Here is a 21431-nt window from a genome sequence, read left to right as displayed (position 1 = left end):
GTCCTGGTGGCTCAGTGGTTAAAGTGCTCACCTGCTAACCAAAGGTTGGCAGTTGGAACTAGGAGAAAGATGAGACTTGACTGCAGTGGATTTTGTTTGGATTTGAAAAGGGAAACTAGACTTGGGGAAGTAGGGAAAAAAGACCAACCAGGGAATAACTGATTGCTCCTTCTAGGGAGATGGAATGGAAAGGATCACACATTATTATATTACCTGTTACATAATAAAAAACCTGAATGCATTAGCGATATAAAAGCTTTCCATCGCTAGTACATACACTGTAGCCTTGTGTGCATTCTTTTAGATAGATTTATCATGATCTGAAAGATTTGAATAACCACTGCCAAAATATCTTTTTTGTTGGTGTCAAGTAATTCATGTCAACGTGATTGAAATAAAATATTGTTATAAAAACATGTGACTGATAATGACAATATAATTCTCTCTCTCCCTTTTTTTTTATCTCTTACGTGTTATGTGATATTGAGCAAATTATCCATTAATATTCTGCTTTCCTACTTCTGTTGTGTTGTTGTTGTTATGTGCCGTCGAGTTGGCCTGACTCATAGTGACCCCTCTTTGGGTTTCCGAAGCAGTATCACTATGGAAGTAGATTGCCCCATCTTCCTTCCGAGGAGTGGCTGGTGGGTTTGAATCACTAGAATAGGAAAATACTGCCCACCTCATAGGTTGGTTGGGAAGATGAAGTATGATAATGCAAATCCTCAGCTTAGCGTACTTAACATATGTTTATTTGCTCATGACAGAGTATCTATCTATTATTATTAGTTATTTTATTATTATCATTGTTTTTGTTTATTCCCTCATAAGTCCTAGATATTAATCATCAAGCATGTGTGGGAGAATGTATACACCATTCTACTAAATACTATGCAATGTAAAGTGTTGACTTCATTGTTTAACACTTTAATACTTACAACAGGTATTCATTTGTGTCACTTGGGTTGTATGATGCTTTTGAACATCAAAAAATGAGTTTATTCTTCTTAGAATCTATTTGTATAGTAAATACTCTGAATAATCTATATTAAAATATTCATTCTCACAAAAAAATGTCGTGTAAACAGTTTATCCCATCTCCTACGGCTATCTATACTCTAACTCCTTCCATTATAGCTTTCAAAAGCAACACATGTTGTATACAGCACATTTGACTTTAATGTGCTCTTATGGCTTGCAATTTTTAAATATATTTTAAGAGTTGATTATACAGACCTTTTGAACCTGACTTTTAACCTAAGTTTAAACCTGGCTATTATACCTCAAAACCAGAAACTGATATTAAAATAGCACTCATAAAAATTCTAGGCACATGATAAGATTTCAATATATGAGAATACATTGAGTGATCTAAGTAATTAGGGAACCCATAAAAGGAGTAAAAACCAGCATTCAACTAGCTGAATTTTCTCTCCTGCTGTTCTGCCAAGCATGCTGAGCCCTCCCGTCCTTTTCTACATGTATGTGTACACACCTACTGTTGCTGGGCAAAAAAGGCAACATGGATCACAGATTCCCTAGAGCCTATCCCAACTCTCTCCTAGGAACCAAACATTTCAGTGCTTGCCACTGTAACAGATGAAGCAAATGCCTGTTCAGGACTTGTCAGCGTGGCTGACAGGACTATGACAGGTCATTAGGCATTTAATTTAACACTTCGGTTTTAGAGCTTAGAATTCAATTCCCATGAGCTCTGTATAGCTAATTAAATAATATGTAACTGTTTTCTCCTAATTCATATTTGGAAGTGACTGTTTATGTTCCTTCCACAGTTAAATTCAGAGTTGCATATGTCCAAAATATTGTAAAAATTTATCCTTTGAAATTAATTTATATCTCATAAAATGTGAAAATAATAAATGTTAACTTTAAATTTTATATAAAACGTAACATTTATTTGATGCAATAGTTAACCATGTAGAAAATGGAACATAAACTAAAGAAAAAAAAGATTAGGCAACTTAATCTCAAAGTGGGGTATGTTCTACTCATCTGACAAAAATATGTACATATTCAGGGTAAGTAACTCTTTGTAGCACTGCTTTTATTAGTCATGAACTAAAGACATTAGTTAAATGATGGTATCTTTGAAAAGTTCTGCTGTGATTAGGTATTTTCTTTTGCTCCTTGAATGAGTAGCTTTTCAGTATAAAACTGGTGATTCTAACTCAACTCCATTATGCTTGAAAATTAAGAGCTAGGAATAGTCAGAAGGCAGCAATGCATAGGCAAAAAGGACACAGGGATAGGGTAACTACAGGAAGGAAGTGGGAAGAGAGCTGTTACATTATGGGGATTGCAATTAACATCACACAAAAAAATGTGCATGAACTCTTGAATGGAAAATGAATTTGCTCTGTAAATTTTCACCCATATCATAAAAATTAAAAAAAAGAAAGAAAGAAAGAAAGAAAGAAAGCTAGCAATAAGATCAGCCACTTTCCATTATTCAGATGTGATTATCTGGTTTGTCAGTCATCTAGAACCTTATCTTTTGTTACTTTTGCATAAATGTTCATATTCAAATTGAGGGGTATTTTCTCTTGGGTCATTATTTAGTGACTCACATTTTCTCTGTCAAGGAGTTCTGATGGTCCAGTGCCTAAGGCATTTGACTGCTAACTGGAAGGTTGATGGTTCAACCTTACTAGCCACTCCATGGAAGGAAGACTGGGCAATCTACTTCCATAAAGATTTACTGCCTCATAAATGCAATGGGTATCACTATGAGTAAGAATTGACATGATGGCAATGAGTTTGGTTTTGGCTTATTCTTTCTGTCACTCATCACTGAATACAATAAGAATTACCAGTTTTTAATGGCTTACCCTAATCCACATGTTTCCTGGACACATATAAAAGGTGATAACCAACAGGTAATCTTTGGACATTTATAAAACATGAACATCGTTCTTAAGAAACTTTTGGCGACTTTGAGATATAAACACTTTCTCAAATTTCCCTATAAATTATGCTTACTTTCATTTTCCTTTGAACATATGAGGCATATTCAGTTTTTCTAAGTGAGGTCAATAATTTTATGTTTGAAAATGGAATCATACAGAAATCCTCTCTAGGGTTTATGTGGTGTTTGTGCTATAATCTGACACAGCAGCTGAATTTGTCTGTTTATAGATTGCTTCGAGGTGTTATAGAAGTGTGAAAACAAATGTTTAGGTTTATGTCATTATTCTTTTGGCCATGCTCTGTTCCTTCCTCTTTCAGTTGTACAGAGCATTGAGTGGCATGCCATTTGGAACCACAGAGAGAGTAAATAAGGACCTGTAACACTCACTCCACTGTTCTATCTTTGCCTTGGTCTTGGCTTAAGCTGCCCAGTTGCCAGAGTTTACCTGTTTGTTAAAAAAAAAAAGCCTGCTTTTCCTTTTTCTGCAGCACTGCTCAATTTTAAATTATGAGCATTTGTGTTTTTTCTCTAGGGCATTCTCTAAGCACAATGATTTTCCCCAGGCAATTCTGGGACATGCAGCCATGGAATCCATTTCCCCTTTCCAGATTCTCCACTTTCACCATTGGGTGAAGCTGGAAATCTTGTTGGTAACTGTCTAATACAGTAAACACATGAGGAGGCTAGTGAAGGAATTAGTGGGCTCTGGGCAAGACCTGCTGTGGATCCACAAAGATGCTCTCTTTCCAAGGGCTATTCCACAAACGCACACAGAGTGCCTATTATGTGCCAAAGACTGAGGACACCAAAAAGGGAAGGCAGCAAGCCCTTGGCCAAGTTTGGATATTTTCCTGAAGTTTCTTAGAGCCTGAAATTTTCCTTTAGCTTAGATAATAAAATGAAATCCAGGAAGAGCATGTGTGTTTGTGTGTGTGTACTGCAATAGTTAACCATGTAGAAAATGGTAAGCAAACTAAAACTATGATTATAATCAGACTTCGCTAACAATTTGTGTGCTGTCTCCTTCATGAATGATGTTTCTTTCATTTTCTTTCCCCTTTCCTTCCTTTTTTTCCCCAAGTATTCATTTAATCATTCATTTACTTACAAAAGAGAGCCCTAACTATTTGCTACATATTGGTAATGCAAAAGGAAGCTCTGGTGGTGTAGTGGTTAAAGCATTGGGCTGCTAACCAAAAGGTTGGCAGTTTGAGCCTACCAGCTGCCCTGTGGGAGAAAGATGTAGTCTGTTTCTGCAAAGATTTACAGCATTGGAAACCCTCTGGGCACCTTTACTCTGCCCTATAAGGTCAGAATTGATTTGATGACAGTGTTCTTTAGCTTTCTTTTTTTTTTTTTGAATGTGGGAGGCGGTGATGCAGAAATCAAAATCAAAGACCTTGCCCTCAAGTAGCTATCAGAATATTTGGAAAGAAAACAAAGTAACCACAGTTATCACAGTGAGGGTTACAAAAGATACTGCCTTCCTGAAGACCAGGAAAATGCTTCTCCACTTTACCTGAGAGCTGAGGAAGCTTCGTGGAAGAGAAATTGCCTGGATTCAGTTTGAGAGGGAAACTAGGAGTCACCTCAGCAAAGAAGTTAGAAAACTGCCTTATGCGGATGAAACACTGTGTACAGTGCATGGAGCCTGGGGCTAACGTCAGTGCCTTTTCTGTCTTTATTCCCAGCTCATGGCCTGTGCCCTTGCTCTTCCCACTATCTGGCATGTATGGATGGCTCCTTTATCACCTTGTAGTCCTGCCTCATGATATCCCTCCTCAGCGAGGATTTCCAGAACAAGCTACTTAGTATCCTCGCCTCCATCAGCTATTCCCCGTCTTTCTCGTTTACAGAATTTTTTTTTAATCTTCATGGAATTTCTAAATTTTTAATCTTCCTGGATTATTTCTAAAATAATCCCATGTATTTGTATGTTTATTTATTATTTATCTGTCTACCTTTATCTAAGTGTCATCTTGTCTGACTTGATTATGTGTCATTTCAATGCACTATTAGATATTACAAGGCACTGTATGTGTATTAAAATAGAATAAATGCTACTGTGTTATTTTTTAAACCCTAACCTAGTCCACTATCCCTTATATTATAGATCCCATAGACTAAAATCCAAGCTTCTTAACAAGATACACTGACTTGTATTTTATGCTCAACAATTCCAGACTGCTTTCATTTCCCCTTTTTGCTCTACTCTTTGTATTATACGTCCATATTTTCTTGTTTTCTCATGAGCTTGAAATACTACAGTTACCTCTGGCTAGCCTTATGCTTTCGATGTTAAGACACAGCCTTCAGGCTTCCCACATTCCTCCTCTCATGTTGGGCTGACTCTCCTTCCATGCCTGGAGCATATACATTTATCCCACTACTGCAACAAACTATTGATCTGTGTGTCCATTTCCTCAGACTGTGGGCTGTTTGCAGTCAAAATTGTGATTTTTATTTTATTATGGTTCCAATGTATGACATGAGCTCAATAAATGTTTGCTGAGTTGGTGTTATTTTTCTTTAGGGAATATGATCCATTTTTTATAATACCTTGATGGTAATCTTTTGTTGCAGATTGACTTGACCACTGATGAACATAAAATGGCAAATCTTTGTATACAGTTTTCATTAACAGCCCCTGTATATATAAACCAGTGCCAGTGAGTCAACTCCAACTTATGGCAGCCCCCTCTGTGTTAGAGTAGAACCATGTTCCATAGAATTTTCAGTGGCTAAGTTTTTGGAAATAAATCACCAGTCCTTTCTTCTGAATTGCTTCTAGGTGGACTTGAACCTCCAACCTTTCATTTAGTAGCCAGAGTGTTAACTGTTTGCACCACTCAGGTATACATCACTGGTATGTGCTATAACTGCCCCCGCCCCCCCCGCCAAAAAAAAAAGCACAGCCATAAAGTCAATTCCAACTCATAGCAATCCCCATTGGGTTTCCAAGGCTGTCAATCCTTACAGAAGCCTGCTACTTCGTCTTTCTTCTGTGAGCAGCTGTTGGCTTCAAACCACCAACCTTTTGGCTAACAGCCAAATACCTTAACCTTACTGCATCACCAGAGTTCCTGATATTTGCTATAGGGAGAGACAAAAGAAACAATAGCTAGCTTCATTGCACTTAAATAATATTTAAGCAAACATATAAAAGTATCATTGCCCTGGATAAATTTGTTTTTAATTCTTCAAATAATACTGATTAGTTGCCATGTTTATCACTTAAACAGTTTGACTTTTATCTCTCCAAGCAAATGTTGCTGTAATTATTATTTATATAACATTGATGATTAAAGTTTAGGTGCCAGGAAGCTATTAAAATATAACTCAGATATTGTTTTATTGAACTACTTTATTTTGTTGCCCCTCCTGTATCATCTCTATCCATCCTGGTTTTACTTCCATTTTATCATTTCTTCATGGTTATTTGTTGCTGATAGGACTCTGCCAGGGGCTTAAGCCTAGAGATATCATTTTGATTTTTGCAGTTTTTTTCTGTTAAAGAAATGTAATCATTTCCAGGACATATAAGCAGCATCAGTTTTTGAGGTAAGGTCAGTAATATAGCTGCTATGTGGTGATTGTGTAATTTAGGATTTTTTAATACTCATATTAATAGCTATTTTGGCTGTAATAGTTTTAAGTCTCTCTCCTCACTACCAAGTTTGCAACTGTCTGTTTTTGACAGTGTTGATGTGGTTATTTTTACTTTTTCAATATTTATTATTCTAATCAACTTTTGATTAGAAAATCTAGTAAAGATTCCAGGTAGAACTGTGGGAAAATAATGTAAGAATTCTTATAGGGTGGATCTGAGGATTGCTTTTATAAATATAATGAATACTTTTTAATGTCTGAATACTGTAGAATTTATTTGAACTTCAAAGATCTTTTTCATACTTTTTTGATTATTACTGCATCAAGTTTACCTAAAAACTATTTGAATATCTGAAATAAATGTGTGTGTATATGTGTGTGCAGATAGATATGATATTCTCTTAGTTTCCTTGTGTTGCTATAACAAGTAGGTGGCTTTTAAGAAGAGAAATATGTGGGTTTTTTTTTCGCCATTCAGGTGGCTAGAAGTCTTAATTCAGGCACCGGATTTAGGGCAAGGCTCTCTGCTTTTTGGGAAAATCCTGGTCTCAGATTCTGTAATGCCATCATCATTCCTGGTTCCTTGACAGTTCTCATATTTCATCTATCATCCCTCATTTATGCTTGCTTGTCTCTGTATCTATATCTGCTCCTTATAACTCAGACGTTATTAGGTTTAGGACACACTCTGCCCTGATATGGCCTCATGAATATAACAAAGAAAACCCTGTTTCCAAGCTGAATTATATCCACTATTTGTGGGTTTAGGCATTAAGGGTTGAATTATATCCACTATTTGTGGATTTAGGGTTTAGAATTCTGGTGAATATCTTAAGGGGACATCATTCAACCATAACAGATATAATACTATAGAAAATTTTAAGACTTTTGGAAATTAAGCAATGTAAATCTGTTTCTATAGTCTCATAAAAAACCTATAGAAATTTTAGTTACTTTAAGCAAGTATTTAAATTCATTGTAAATTATCAACATGGGGACAATTGGGGGAAATGCTGCTAGTACTTATAGAATAATTTAATTATAAGCAAACTGCAGTAAGAGTTTTTTTTTTAAAAAAATCATATTAAATCAACTTAATTTCTTGCTTTAAACCAAGGCACCAAATTAGATGAACACAGACAATGCTTATTTTTGCTGTAATATTTCACGAAATGCTCCCCAAAATTTTCTTGCAAAATATGCTGCAATTACTGTGGTTGGAACTGTTTTTGCAGTAGACAATCAGAAATTGCCAGAAAGGTCTCTGTAAGCAAATAACCCATAAGAGACATTTGGGCAGGGATAGTAGGTAGTTGTTGGCAGCACATTCAGCATATAATTAACGTTTTTTATGGTAATGGTTCTCTCAGACTTTGCTAAATAATTAAAATTTCTTTTCCCTTCAAGTAGTAGGAAATTTTCAATCATGGATGCAATAATAATAAGTCAATAAAAATGTTAATTTTAGGATATTAAAAAGTGACAACTTTTAACATGTTACTTCTTCCATGTTTTATAGGTTTCAGTTTAATTATCTGTGCAATGAAGGTATGGAAGATCCTATACAGCTACAAAATCCCATTGTTTTAATATTTTATTAGGAAAGCAATATCAGCAATAGTGTGTATAGTAGCTAGATAAGTATATAAGTAAGAAAGTAAGTAGTAAGTATAGTAAGTAGATGAACTGTATTAAATATTATTTCATAAATATTATGTATGTATATATGCTATGGCTTAAACATTGCTCATAGAGTTCTTTCTTACTGAATGCTGGCTGATATCTAGGAAATTAATGTTGTTATTATTATTATTTTAAAGATTATAAGATTGAAAATTTTATCTATGAAAACACATAAGGGAAAGATTTGAAGATATTAGTAGGTTATTTAGGAAATAATCAGCTAACTTCTAAGAAAAGTAAGCTTGTGCTAGGAATGAATAATTCTGAAATCCAATAATAAACTTAGGTATTCATCATTAAAAGTTGTGTAAATAACTCAAAGACTCAAGGAAATTCTATTTTTTTTTTTAAGTGTAGTAGTGTAGGATGTATCTTTTTTTAAAACTTTTAATTGTGATTTTGCTGAAGATTTATAGACTTATAGAGAAAATCAATTTTCCTTTGAACAATCCACTCACGTTTTGTTTCATGTCATAAATTGTAATCCTCACAATGGAATATCACTTATCACATTTCCTCCCCCTCTTCTCTGCTTTCAATTTTCATTCCTCCTTCTTTCCTACTCCTTTCTGCCTTCTGAACTTTGTCCTTGGGCAAATGCTGCCTCTAAGGAGTGCATACCTCCCTACTGTTACTGTTTTTTTATAGACCTCTGTCTGTTATTTGGCTGAAAATTGAGCCATAGGAGTGAGTTCAATTCCAGGCCTGAAGGGTGACTAGGGGCCATAGTCTCATGGATTCCACCAGTTTCTATCTGACCAGTGAGCCTAGTCTTTTTTTTATAATTTAGAGTTTTGTTCCACATTTTTATCCCATTCTATCTGGAAACTTTTAGTATGATCCCTTTCTGAGAACCCAGTAGTTGTAGCCAGGCACCATATAGTTCTAGTCCCAGAGTCATAGAGGCTGAGGTTCATATGGTCCATTAGTCGTTTGGACTAATTATTTCCATGTGTCTGATTTTCTTCATTCTTTTTTTGCTCTAGATGGGGAGAGAAAAATAGTTGTACCTTAGATAACTTCTTACAAGCTTTTAAGACCTTAGCTGCCATTCACGTAGAATGTAGAACATTTTCTTTATGGATTTTGTTGCACCAATTGACCTTGATGTCCCCCAAGACTATGGTCCTGAGCCCCTTTCAGCTCTACAGCTGCAGCCATGAATATGCTCAGGCTTCAGAGGAGGTTAGCTAGCCTCCAGTGTCCTCTACTGTGGCAAAAAGAAAGTCTTGTAGGACCTATAGGAGACCAGTGAAGTTACCAATGCCAAATCCCATCAGCAAATCTGGACACTAGTCAAAAGATGCCCTGAGCATCCACATGCCTGTAATTGTCCATTTTCAAGCTAGATGCCAAAAAAAATACCTTAGCTTGCTGGAAGCACAGCAATATGGTGATAGGTAAGCAAAAGGGTACTGCCATTGCTCCAATGCCCAAGAAGGGGATCTGCATGAGGAGTATGAGAATTCTGATCAGAAGATATCATAACTCTAAGTAAGACGGACCACCACAAGTATCACAACTTGTACCTAAAGGTGAAGGAGAATGTGTTTAAGAGCAGAACAAGCCGACAGCAGACAAATTCTGCAAGATGCTTCTGTCGGACCAGGCTGAGGCCCACAGGTCTAAGACCAGGGAAACACTCAAGTGCCATGAGGAGTGGCTCCCATCCAAGAAAGAAGAGATCACCAAGACTGTCCAAGGAGGAAGAGACCAAGAAATGAAGAACACCCACCCCTTCTTATTGGTACGTAGTGGCCTGGCAGTTATATAGATCAGTCATTCAATAAAATAAGTTGTATATGCCTGTTTAAAAAAAAAAAAAAAGAAGAAGAAGAAAAGAAAAAGAAATTCTTTACTCTTAAGCTTGCAATGACAGTTGAATTCTAATTAGTTTTTAAACAGTGCTTTTTAAAGAAAATCTCTTAATAAGTATTGCACAGAGATGTGTCAATAAGGAATAGACAAACTACCATATTCTCCACCAGCAACCCTTCCTAAAATCTTGAACCTTTGTCTTAGAGAGATTGGTGAATAAAATCCTTATAAAGTAAATACATATGGCATGCACCTGAAAGCTCACAATAAGCTAGTGCACAATAAGAGGGTGCCTTGACTTTGCCTTATTCAGGCTCCCCTATATGCTTACTCTTGCTCATCATTATTTGTTATTTCACCTGAGTCTCCTTGACATATACATTTTCTCCCATGAATTCCAATTGAATGACAATACTTTTTCATTACAAAAAAAAATTATTTATTTATTTTTTAATTTGAAGAAGTGTGAGATAGGGAAAGTTCAAATTTATGCTATTGAATTTTACATTTTTTGCTTATTTCAGGGAATTGTGAAAAAAAGGGAGTATACAAATGGAGCTATTGCTTTCTATATACCTCTGTTTTATTCCATTTTCCTCCGAAAGTTCCAAAAGATTTCTTAAAATTTCTATGTATACTTTCCACAATGTCTTAAATAAGAGGTTAATTATTGCTCACTATTCATTGTTTAAAATTAATAAAAATTAATTTTACATTTTGAATGATCAATAAAAATAGTCATCAGCCTTTCTTAAGTATTGTTGAAATTGCTTTCGCCTTTAAATATGATTAGGTGCTTAATGAGTATTGAAAATTTTGAATTTACTTCAAAATCTTTGCATTACAAATTTTAAATCTCATAATTATTTTCTGACAAATCTATGACATATTAGACTTTAACCATCTGTAATAGGAGGACACCCTGAATACGCAAGGCAGAGTTAGAAGGAAGTCAAAAGCAGAGCCTCTTTTGTTTGTGTTGTCCTATGATCAGAACACGAGCTCTGGTAGCGTAGTGCCTAAGGGTCTGGACTGCTAACCAGAAGGCTGGAGGTTCAAACCCACCAGCCACTCCTCGGAAGGAAGATTGGGCAATCCCCTTCCATAGGGATATTGTTGTTATGTGCCATCGAGTTGGCCCTGACTCATAGCGACCCCTCCTTGGGTTGCCGAGGCAATATCACTACGGAAGTAGATTGCCCAACCTTCCTTCCGAGGAGTGGCTGGTAGGGTTGAACTGCCAGCCTTCTGGTTAGCAGTCAAGTGCCTTACGCACTATGCTACCAGAGCTCCTTAAGGATACCACCTGCAAAACCCAAGGAAGAGTCATTATGACTCGGGTCCGACTCCGCGGCACATAACAACAACAACATGACCAGAGCACGTTGTAAATTAAATTGCAGGAAAAGAAAATGCAACTTCACTGTACCTAATCTCACCATTCTCTACCTCTTCCTTCAAAGGCTTCTTGTTAGAAGTTACCAGTTGCTGTCAAGTCCATTCAAATTCATGGCCACCTCAAGTGTTGCAAAGCAGAACTGTACTCAGTAGTTTTCTATGGCTGTGATGTTTCAGAAACATCTTTTTTTTTTCTTTTCTTCTGGTAGATTTAAGCTTAGTATGTTCTTCTCTTTATAGTTCCTGAGTTAGGCTGTTCATTTGAGACCTTTCTTCTGTATTCATGTAAGCATTAATTGCTGTAATTCTTCCTTTGAATATTGCCTTCACTGCACCCTGTAAATTTTGGCGTTTTGTGCTTTCATTTTCATCTGAGTCTAAATAATCAGTGATTTCTGTTTTATTTCATCTTTCACCTACTTTAACAGGATGCTGTTTAATTTCTTTATGTTTGTGTATTTTCCAGTTATTTTTCTGTTACTGATTTCTAATTTCATTTCATTGTAGTTAGAATAAACACTTTGCATGATTGAAATTTCTTCAAATTTATCAAGACATCCTTTGTGACCTACTGTGGCTTCTATCCTGGAGAATGACCCATGTGCACCAGAGTAAAGTGTATATTGTGTTGATGTTGGATGGAGTGCTCTCTATATATGTGTTAAGTCTACTAGGTTTATAGTGTCATTCAGTTCCTTTTTTTTCTTGTTGATCTTTTTTCTAGATAATATATTCAAATTGAAAGAGGTGTATTGAAGTCTCCAACTATTATTGTAGTGCTATTTCCTCCTTCAATTCTATCAGTGCTTGCTGTATATATTTAGGTGCTCCTGGCAGTTCAAACCCACCAGCCACTTCTCAGAAGGAAGATTGGGCTATCCACTTCCATAGTGATATGGCCTCAGAAACCCAAGGAGGGGTCACTACGAGTCAGAGATGACTTGACAGCACATAACAACAACAATAACAATAACAAATCTTCTTGATGGATTGATCCAGTTATCATTATATTATGTCTATTCTCATCTCTTCTAACTCATTTTTTCTTGAAGTCTGTTTTTCTGATATTAAGACTTCCACCCCAGATCTCTTTTACTTATATTTGCATAGAATATTTTTTCTCTCCTTTCGTTTTCAACTTTTTTGTATCTTTGGGTGTTAAATATATCTCTTATAAACCATAGACTTTCTTTCTTTCTTTCTTTTTAATCTATTTTACCACTTTCCCCCTTTTGATTGGCATATTTGGGCCATTTACATACACTGTAATCACCAATAAGAAGTGACTTACTTCTGCCATTTTATTTATTTATTTATTTAGTATCATAAGCCTTCTTTATCTTTGTCCTTTTCTACTGCTTGCTATTGTGTTTTGTTGATTTATTGTGGTAAACCATTATGTTTCCCTTCTCCTTTCCTTTTGTGTATTTTTTTTCAGGTATTTCCCTAGTGGTTATCATAAATATTACATTTAACAGCTTATATTTATAACATCCTAGGATTTGTTGGCACCAATTTAACTTCAGTAACATAAAAAATTCCTTATTTATATTATTTCTCCCCCTCCTTTTCTGGTTGTTATCACTAATTATGCCTTTATATTTCGTGTGTCCTGTGACATAATTTTAGCCTTGGTTTTTATATATTTGTTATTAAAAAGCTTGAAGTAAAAAACAATTAGAATTATCAAGCATGAATATTTTATTACTAGCCCTTAAAGTTGGCCATGCAGCTCCCCTTATTAGTGAAGGGAAAACGGGCTTTGTGAGGTGGAATATGGTCACCCTTTGCTTTATAATAGAGCACTTCCTCTTTCTAAATCACTCTTATATAACTTCTGATGGGGTGGCCTTGGAAGTCCAATCTGGCAAGAACTTTTTTTCACCATAACTGTAAAACTCCTGCCTATCACTGGGAGTTAGGAAGAAGTGAACTGGTTCTGCCACCACTTGGGACTTGCCTCATGTGTAAGTCTCCCTAATAAACTCCTTTGACACTATGCTGAAGCTTCTCATTTCTTTCTTCAGTCTCACTGTGCCCTACATATTTGGAGGCACATTTTTAGTTACTGGTCTATTGTCTGACAATTAGAGAGCTTTCTTTTTATGTATAGCTTTAAATTTCTTTTTAGGGTCTTTTTCCTTCTATCTAAAGAACTGCCATTAATATTTTCTGTAGTGCTAGTCTGGTGGATATGAACTCTCTCTGCTTCTGTTTGTGTAGAAGTGTTGTAATTTCACCTTTACTCTTGAAGGACAATTTCACTGAGTATAGTCTTCTAGATTGAAGTTTTGTTGTTATTTTGTTTTGTTTTGTTTTTCTTTCAGCAATTTAAATATATAATTCTTTGACATTTGGCTTCGAATGTGTCTGAAGAAAAATCAGCATTTAATTTTATTGGTGATCTTTTGTATGTAACTTTACTTTTCTCTCACTGCTTTCAGGATTTTATCTTTATCTTTACTTTGATGTGTCGTGGTGTAGACTTCTTTGTCCTTATCCTACATGGGGTTTTTGGAGCTTCTTGCATATGTACCTTCATGTCCTTCAGATTGGGGAAATTATCTGTCATTATTTCTTCAAATATTCTTTCTGACCCTTTCTCTTTCTTATCTCCTTCTGGAATTCCCTTAACATGTATATTAGATCTCCTGTTGCCCCATAATTTCATTAAACTCTGCTCAGTCTTCTTGCACCTCTGTTCTTGTAGCTCTGCAGCCTCTGAAATTTTTACCATCTTATCCTCTCATTTGTTTATTCTGTTCATAAGCCCTTTTATTCTGTTTCTCATTTCAGTTAGTGTTCCTTTCATTTGCTATATCTGTTTTTTTTTTTTTTTTGATTCTTCTCTTGTTCTTCCATTGTTTTCCTTATTTCTTTTAGCTCTTTGTCTATGTTTTTCCTTAAGTCTTTGATTAAGTTTGACATTGTTGTGTAATATTCTTCCATTTTTTCTTCCGTTTTTTGGTCTTTCATATATGTACTTTCAATTGCTTTGTCATGTTCTTTTGATGGGACATCATTTCTCCTTTCTTTGTGTGTCTTGTACTGTTTGTTGGGGCATTGGAATTTTCAAGTGTTAACTGTCTTAGTTTTTCCTAGTATTTTGTGTTTTGCCTGCACTAATTTCTGCAAAAAACTCATAGGTGGGCAGAGCCTTCAGCTTTTGCTTACTGCTTCCTCCCCCTCTCTGTGACGGCTCCTTCTCCCTGCCTGGTTTAATTAGAATTCGAAAGTTCCAGATCTTGGTTTTCAACATTTATTGTCTCCCAAACATACTACTTTGGCAAGATATTATGCCATCATCAATTCTGCCTTCCAGGGAGTAATTCCTCTCTCTCTGCTTATTACTTTCTTCCCTTCTCTATTCTTAACAATGTTTTCAGTCAGAAAACCCACAAACGGTGAGCTACCTTCAGGGCTGGGTGTTGCCTTTCAGTTTTGCCTGAAACTTCCTTGCCTGCTCTGAGGGGGCTAGTAATTTCTGAGCTGGCATCTAAGAGAAGCACAAGTAAACCATCTCTTAAATGTCCCTCTTTTGTTCTGCTATATTACCTTACACATGTCTCTGAGGTTTCTCATCCAAATATTTCTTATTTACTTATTTGCATTATTATTACCCCAGTTTATGATTCTTGAGTGCAAGTACTCTTTCTTATTCATGTTTTATCCCCTGTATCTCATTAAATTATCAATATAATTGTCACATAGTACATACTCATGCATTAATTAACACTAGAATGAAGGCGCTCTGGTAGCATAGTGCCTAAGGCACTTGACTGCTCACCAGAAGGCTGGCAGTTCAAACCCACCAGCCACTCCTCGGAAGGAAGGTTGGGCAATCCTACTTCCATAGTGATACTGCCTCGGAAACCCAAGGAAGGGTCTCTATGAGTCGGGGTCGACTCGACGGCAAACAACAACAACAACAACAGAATGAAGGAAAATAAAATCAGAACTTGTTACTTGGTCTTAAATTGATGCATTTTTTGTCACACGTAAAGACTAAGGAGTAGGACCTGGCACTCCACTCAGAGATCTCTGAGACCTCCGAGAAATCAGTCATGTTTGTTTCAGAGCTCAAGTGGCCTTGTGCTGGTTGTGGGAACAATCTCCATTTAGTTGACCTGCCTCCTGGATCCAACAGTAAAGAATCTTCTGTAGGAGTTTGTCCAATAGCTGACAACTAGCAGGTGGGAGAGGAATTGCTATGCTCTTGGGCAATCTACCTCCATAGTGATACTGCCTCAGAAACTCAAGGAAGGGTGTCTGTGAGTTGGAGCTGACTCAATGGCAGTGAGTGAGAGCAGACCTCCAGGGAGATCAGCTTTGTTGATTTGGAGTAGAAACTTGGGGTCTTGGCAGGGGGTAAGGTAGTTAGGGAATCGGGCTCTTTGCTGGTGCTCCTTTCCAAGTTCATAGCAGCCAGCAATACACTTGGCTGAAGAAAGGGCAAGGATGAGGAGAGAAACAATTTTCCTATTGTATGCAACTTGTTGTTGATTTGTTGATTCTTACCTGTCTGTAGTTCTCCACTGCATTCCTCTGCTCCCTGATTCAGAGTCCCTCAAGGCCAAGATTCAGTCTCTCAAACACCATTTACTTGTGGTATTGTGTACCCCACCCACTGCCCTTGAGTTGGATCCGACTCATAGCGACCCCTCCTTGGATTTCCGAAGCAGTATCACTACGGAAGTAGATTGCCCAAACTTCCTTTTGAGGAGTGACTGGTGGGTTTGAACCACCAGCCTTCTGGTTAGCAGTCAAATGCCTTAGGCACTATGCCACCAGAGCTCCTGGTATTTGGGTAGAAGACTCAAAAAGATTGTCCATTTATGCCACCATCTTTCCAGAATCCTCTCCTGTAATCTATTTTTTTTTTTTTTTGAATAATATATTTTTTTTTTTTTGTCTATCAGTAATTGTAGATTTCTTTAATTGTTTTTAAGTAATGTATGAAGTATAATCTTGATTGGTGGCCATTTACTTATTTTCCAATTTTTTTTGTATTGTAAATAATGCTTCAGTGGACACTCTTGTAAAGTTGTTTTTGCATTTATGAGTCAGCAAGTTTATTGTGTGCATTTCTAAAACAGGAATAGCTGTGTCAAAGTAGATATATTTTAGACAACTTGATAGATTCATTTTTTTCATGGTAAAAAGGTACCAATTGATATCCCATGGATAGTGTGTGAGAGTATCCATTTCCCTTCAGACCTGTCAACCCTAAATAAATTTTACTAATCTAAGAGGAAAATATTATTTCATTATTTTATTTTGCTTTCATCACCATGTTAGAATAATTTGTAATAGTTTCAAACATTCATTAGCCATTTATACGTTTGTATTATTTTATATGATGGTCTTTGTCTCTTTTTCTGTTTGTTTTTTTCTTCATTATTGACTTATAGGTGCATGTATTAGTTATCTAATACTGCCATGACAAAAATACCAAACTGGGTTGTTTTAACAGACAGAAATTTATTTTCTTACAGTTTAGGAGGCTAGAAGTCTGAATTCAGAACTTCAAATCTAGGGGAAGAATTTATCTTTCTGTAAGCTCTGGGGGACTGTTCTTGTCTCTTCTGAGCTGCTCCTGGACAATGTTCATGTAGCTTAGTATCTCTTTTATCCCATCTCTACTCTGCTCACTTATTTAACCTCTTTTATATCTCAAAAGAGATTGACTCAAGATACACCCCATTCTAATTCTGCCTAATTAACATAACAAAGACAACCCACTTCCAAATAGTATTATAACCACATGCATAGAGGTTAGGATTTGCAGCACATATTTTGGAGGAAAATAATCCAAGTACATAGCATTGAACTTTATATATTATGAGTATCAATCAGTTGTTTATGTATTATAGATATAATTTATGGTGGTAGTTTTTGTGTACATTTTATATCTTTCTATATTTAAATCTATCAGTTATGTACCTTATGCATTTTTATATATGTCTGATTTAGAAAGGGCATCCACATGCAAGATTATAAACACGTTCCCTTATTTACTCTTATGTCTCTATGTGTGGGGTGTGTGTGTGTGTGTCTGAATATATGTGAAAGAGAGAGAGATCTTGCCACTATTTATTTTTATTGCACTCATTTACCACCAGCTCAGGTGTCATAGCTCCCAGGAAGTATTAATCAACCCCTCCCTCATTCCCTTCTCTTAGTGTTCTCCTATATTACTTTGCACATGTCTCTGAGAGTTCTTATCCAAATAATTCATATTTTACTTATTTGCATTATTATTACCTCAGTTTGTGATTCTTGGGTGCAAGTACTCTGACTTATTCATGTTTTATTGCCTACATTTCATTAAATTATCACATATAATTGTCACATAGTAAGCATTCATGCATTAATTAATGTTAGAATGAATGAAAATAAAATCAAAAGTAAAACTTACTTGATCTTAAATTAATATATTTTTGTCATGCATAAAGGCTAAATATTTTGAAACCATATTTTCTTGTGTATTTATTGAGAATAAGGGGAGCATCTTGGTTATGTGAACATTATAGAGAACAAGCCATTTAATACAGATTTAAATTTTAGAACTTAAAATGCCTAAATAGTTTATATATAGGCATTTTTCTTCTAGAGTGGATGTTTAGTGTTCTTCGAGACCAATATAATGACTCAATAGCAGTGACTTTGTTTGGTTTTTTTGGTGGTTTGAATTAAGTTGACCTACTCAATACCTTAGGAGCTCTAGTGATGTTATGCCTAAGGCATTTGACTGCTAACCAGAAGGCTGGTGGTTCTAACCTATCAGCCACTCCCTAGAAGGAAGAGTAGGCAATCTACTTCCTTAGAGATACTGCCTCGGAAACACGAGGAATGATTGCTATGAGTCAGAACCCTCTTGATGGCAGTGAGTTTGGTTTTTGAGTTACTCAATACCTTGTGAAGGATGATATTCAAGACTTGAGACAGTGAGCACAGTGAATTTGAATCTTCTGATTACATCCAATTTGACTTAACATTTTTCCCATGCCAAATTATATTATTAATTTCATTACCAGTAGGAAAACAGTTCTTATGAAACCTTTTTGTAAGTGACTGATCGCTAGTCCACTTCAGTTACTGTGACAATGGAAGAGAAAGAATAACAACATTAGAGCAAAACAGGCTAGTGTCTAAAGTAATTCTGTGCAATGCTGGTTGTGTAATGTTGTATAACTTTGGACAAATTATTTGATTGTCTTTAGTCTAAAATGGGTAGTATAATACTTATTTTGTAAGTTGTTGTGAAGATATTAGATAACATTTAAACAATGTGGAAGAAGTTCTGGTGGCACAGTGTTTAAAGAATTTGGCTGCTAACCAAAAGGTCAGTGATTCAAAAGCACCAGCAGCTCTACAGGAGAAAGGTGAGGCTGTCTGTTTCCATAAAGATTTACAACCTTGGAAACCCTATGTGACAGTTCTACTCTTTTCTATAAGGTCGTTATGAGCCAGAACTGGCTTGATGGCAGTGGGTTTGTTTTGCTTTGTGGTAAAGTATGTGGGGGATAGCAAGGACTCAGTAAAAGATATATTTGAATATTACTTTTTACAAATCTCCATGTGCCCCTTTTGAAATAGTTATGTCAAAGAAGATACAACATAATCTTCTAACACTGTCTAAATAAGTGCTAATACGATAATCATCTTTCTTGAATATCATCTTCTGCCTGAAGAGTTCTGAATTAACTATAAATTAATTGCTTTTACAATAGGAGATTGAAGCATGAAATGATGAAATTAAAATTTATACAAATGAAAGCAATTGAAAAACACATTTTCTTCTAAGTTATTTATAAACAAACCAGTTTAAGGTTAAAATTAAACATTTTTGAACATTAAGTTTCATTTTCAATGAAAGAACTTCAGGGTTTGTGACATTCAGCCTATCTGATGGGCTAATCATTCTAGGTTGCTTTATGTGCTCATAGATATACACATAGGTCCAAGAGCAATGGACACAAACTCCTTTGTAATGCTGTAAGACAAATCCCACATTACAAGCTCCAGGGTCTGCGTTTTAGCAATCATATTGAAATATATGTTTTCAATGTCATTTTACAACATCCCTTAGGGCCATTTGATTAACTGATAATTTTTTTTTTTTTTAACTTTAAGATACGATTCTCTCCATGAGTTAAGAAAAAACAATTAAAATAATAAATAATAAAATAAAACAATAAAAACCCGAGCTTATTACTGTATTCAGTAATGTTTCTTTTTTAAAAAAATATCTGAAGAGGAAAAAAAAAGGAATGAGTTTTTGGGATTTTATTTTTCAGACCTTTCTAACCAATGAACAACTGTTTCCTATATAAGCTTGTTATGTGCCATCGAGTCATCTCTTTATATAAGCAAACTGCTTCTATACAAGCAGTTAAGATAAATGGAAAGGTGTAGGCTATAAATGAAGGAGGCGCTTCTTCCTTATTTAATAGAACTATTCAGAGTCTGGCTCTTGGAAACCTTTGTGTTTAGTCTGTGAGGTTAGGAAGAAGCAATTCATTTTTAGAGATGTGTTTCTTAATGATACTTTTCTACAAATCATTTCAAGAATTCAAATAAGCATTTTGCCAGTCAGGGGCAAAATTTAGTACACTAGTGCATGCGTTTGCTTTGTAAATCATTGACAAAACCATGTGTTTAAAGATTAGACTCTACCAATGTTCAGTTACGCATTTATGCAGGGTTTGGTTGCATAAATTTCCTGAGTTATGTCTCTGTATATTATTAAATATACATCACTACAGAATAGAAAACAAAGCCCATTCAGAATGTACCCAAGCAAAGTCATGAGCAGCAATAATGAAAAATATACACTCAAATTTAAAATGGAAAAGTAATTTCATTCCCAGTTAATAACTGTATAAAATTACAAATGAAAAGAGATAGTTTTATTAATGCACATTATCAGAGTTATTGAGAGGAAATGTTTGTAAAACTTTTAAATATCAATTCCTTTTTTAAAAAAAATTGTAAGCTTTACCTCTGAAAGAAGTCCCTAGATGATGCAAATGGTTAATGCACTTGGCTGCTAACCAAAAGAAAGACTTGATGGTCTACTTCCAAAAAAATCAGCCATTGGAAATCTTATGGAGCGCATTTCTCCTCTAACATAGGGTCACCACAGATAGGGGTTGACTCCATGACAACTGGTTAACCACTACTAAAACCTCTGTATAAAATGTCTAATAATAAATAAAATGAAATAACATTTTAATCAGTTGTCACCAAATAACTCAGAACACACAAATTTCTAAGAATCAGGATGTGAGGATCTTTTGAAGATAATACCCTTAATTTTTTCACAATCCACTTGTTGTTGTTGTTATATGCCGTCGAGTCGGCCCTGACTCATAGCGACCCCTCCGAGGGTTTCCGAGGCGGTATCACTACGAAGTAGGATTGTCCAACCTTCCTTCCAAGGAGTGGCTGGTGGGTTTGAACGGCCAGCCTTCTGGTTAGCAGTCAGGTGCCTTAGGCACTATGCTACCAGAGCTCCTACAATCCACTAAGAGCTATATTATACCACTTCAAGTAAAATGTAGAAGCTTTGCCACAGAATAGGCCCATGTACCCTAGCACTAACCAAAAAAGAAACCAAACCCAGGGCCATCAAGTTGATTCCAACTCATAGCAACCTGCATTGGGTTTCTGAGACTGCAAATCTTTATGGAAGTAGATTGCTTTGTCTTCCTCCTGTGGAGTAGCTGGTGTGTTTGCACCGTCACCTTCTGTTCAGCAGGCAAATGCCTTACCCACTATGGCACCAGAGCTCCCTACCCCAACACTACTGTCCTTTAATCTCTAGTTATCATGTGCATTTCATACTTTTTAAACCTCAAAGGTCAGTGTTTCATTTTTTTGTTTTATTTACTTGGGTTTATATTTATATATACATATGGGTATATTTGAATAATCTTTACTTTCCGGGGTATTTGCATTTTCTGATATTTTTCATTCTTCCTTAAATCAG

At 35.7% G+C, this 21431-nt stretch overlaps 1 protein-coding gene and 1 pseudogene across 1 annotated transcript in view; both read left to right on the top strand.

The window, feature by feature from the left end:
- Window positions 1-21431, top strand: part of TRPC4 (transient receptor potential cation channel subfamily C member 4) — a 298431-nt gene that overhangs the window by 89321 nt on the left and 187679 nt on the right. The window lies entirely within an intron of this gene.
- LOC103211067 lies at window positions 9381-9945 on the top strand (annotated as a pseudogene).

This window comes from Orycteropus afer, unplaced genomic scaffold (genome assembly GCF_000298275.1).
Source record: "Orycteropus afer afer isolate SDZICR_OR568_19922 unplaced genomic scaffold, OryAfe1.0 scaffold00691, whole genome shotgun sequence".
NCBI classification, from domain to species: Eukaryota; Metazoa; Chordata; class Mammalia; order Tubulidentata; family Orycteropodidae; genus Orycteropus; species Orycteropus afer.
The sequence above is the reverse complement of the archived record's forward strand: the minus strand, read 5'-3'. Positions and strand labels throughout refer to the sequence as shown.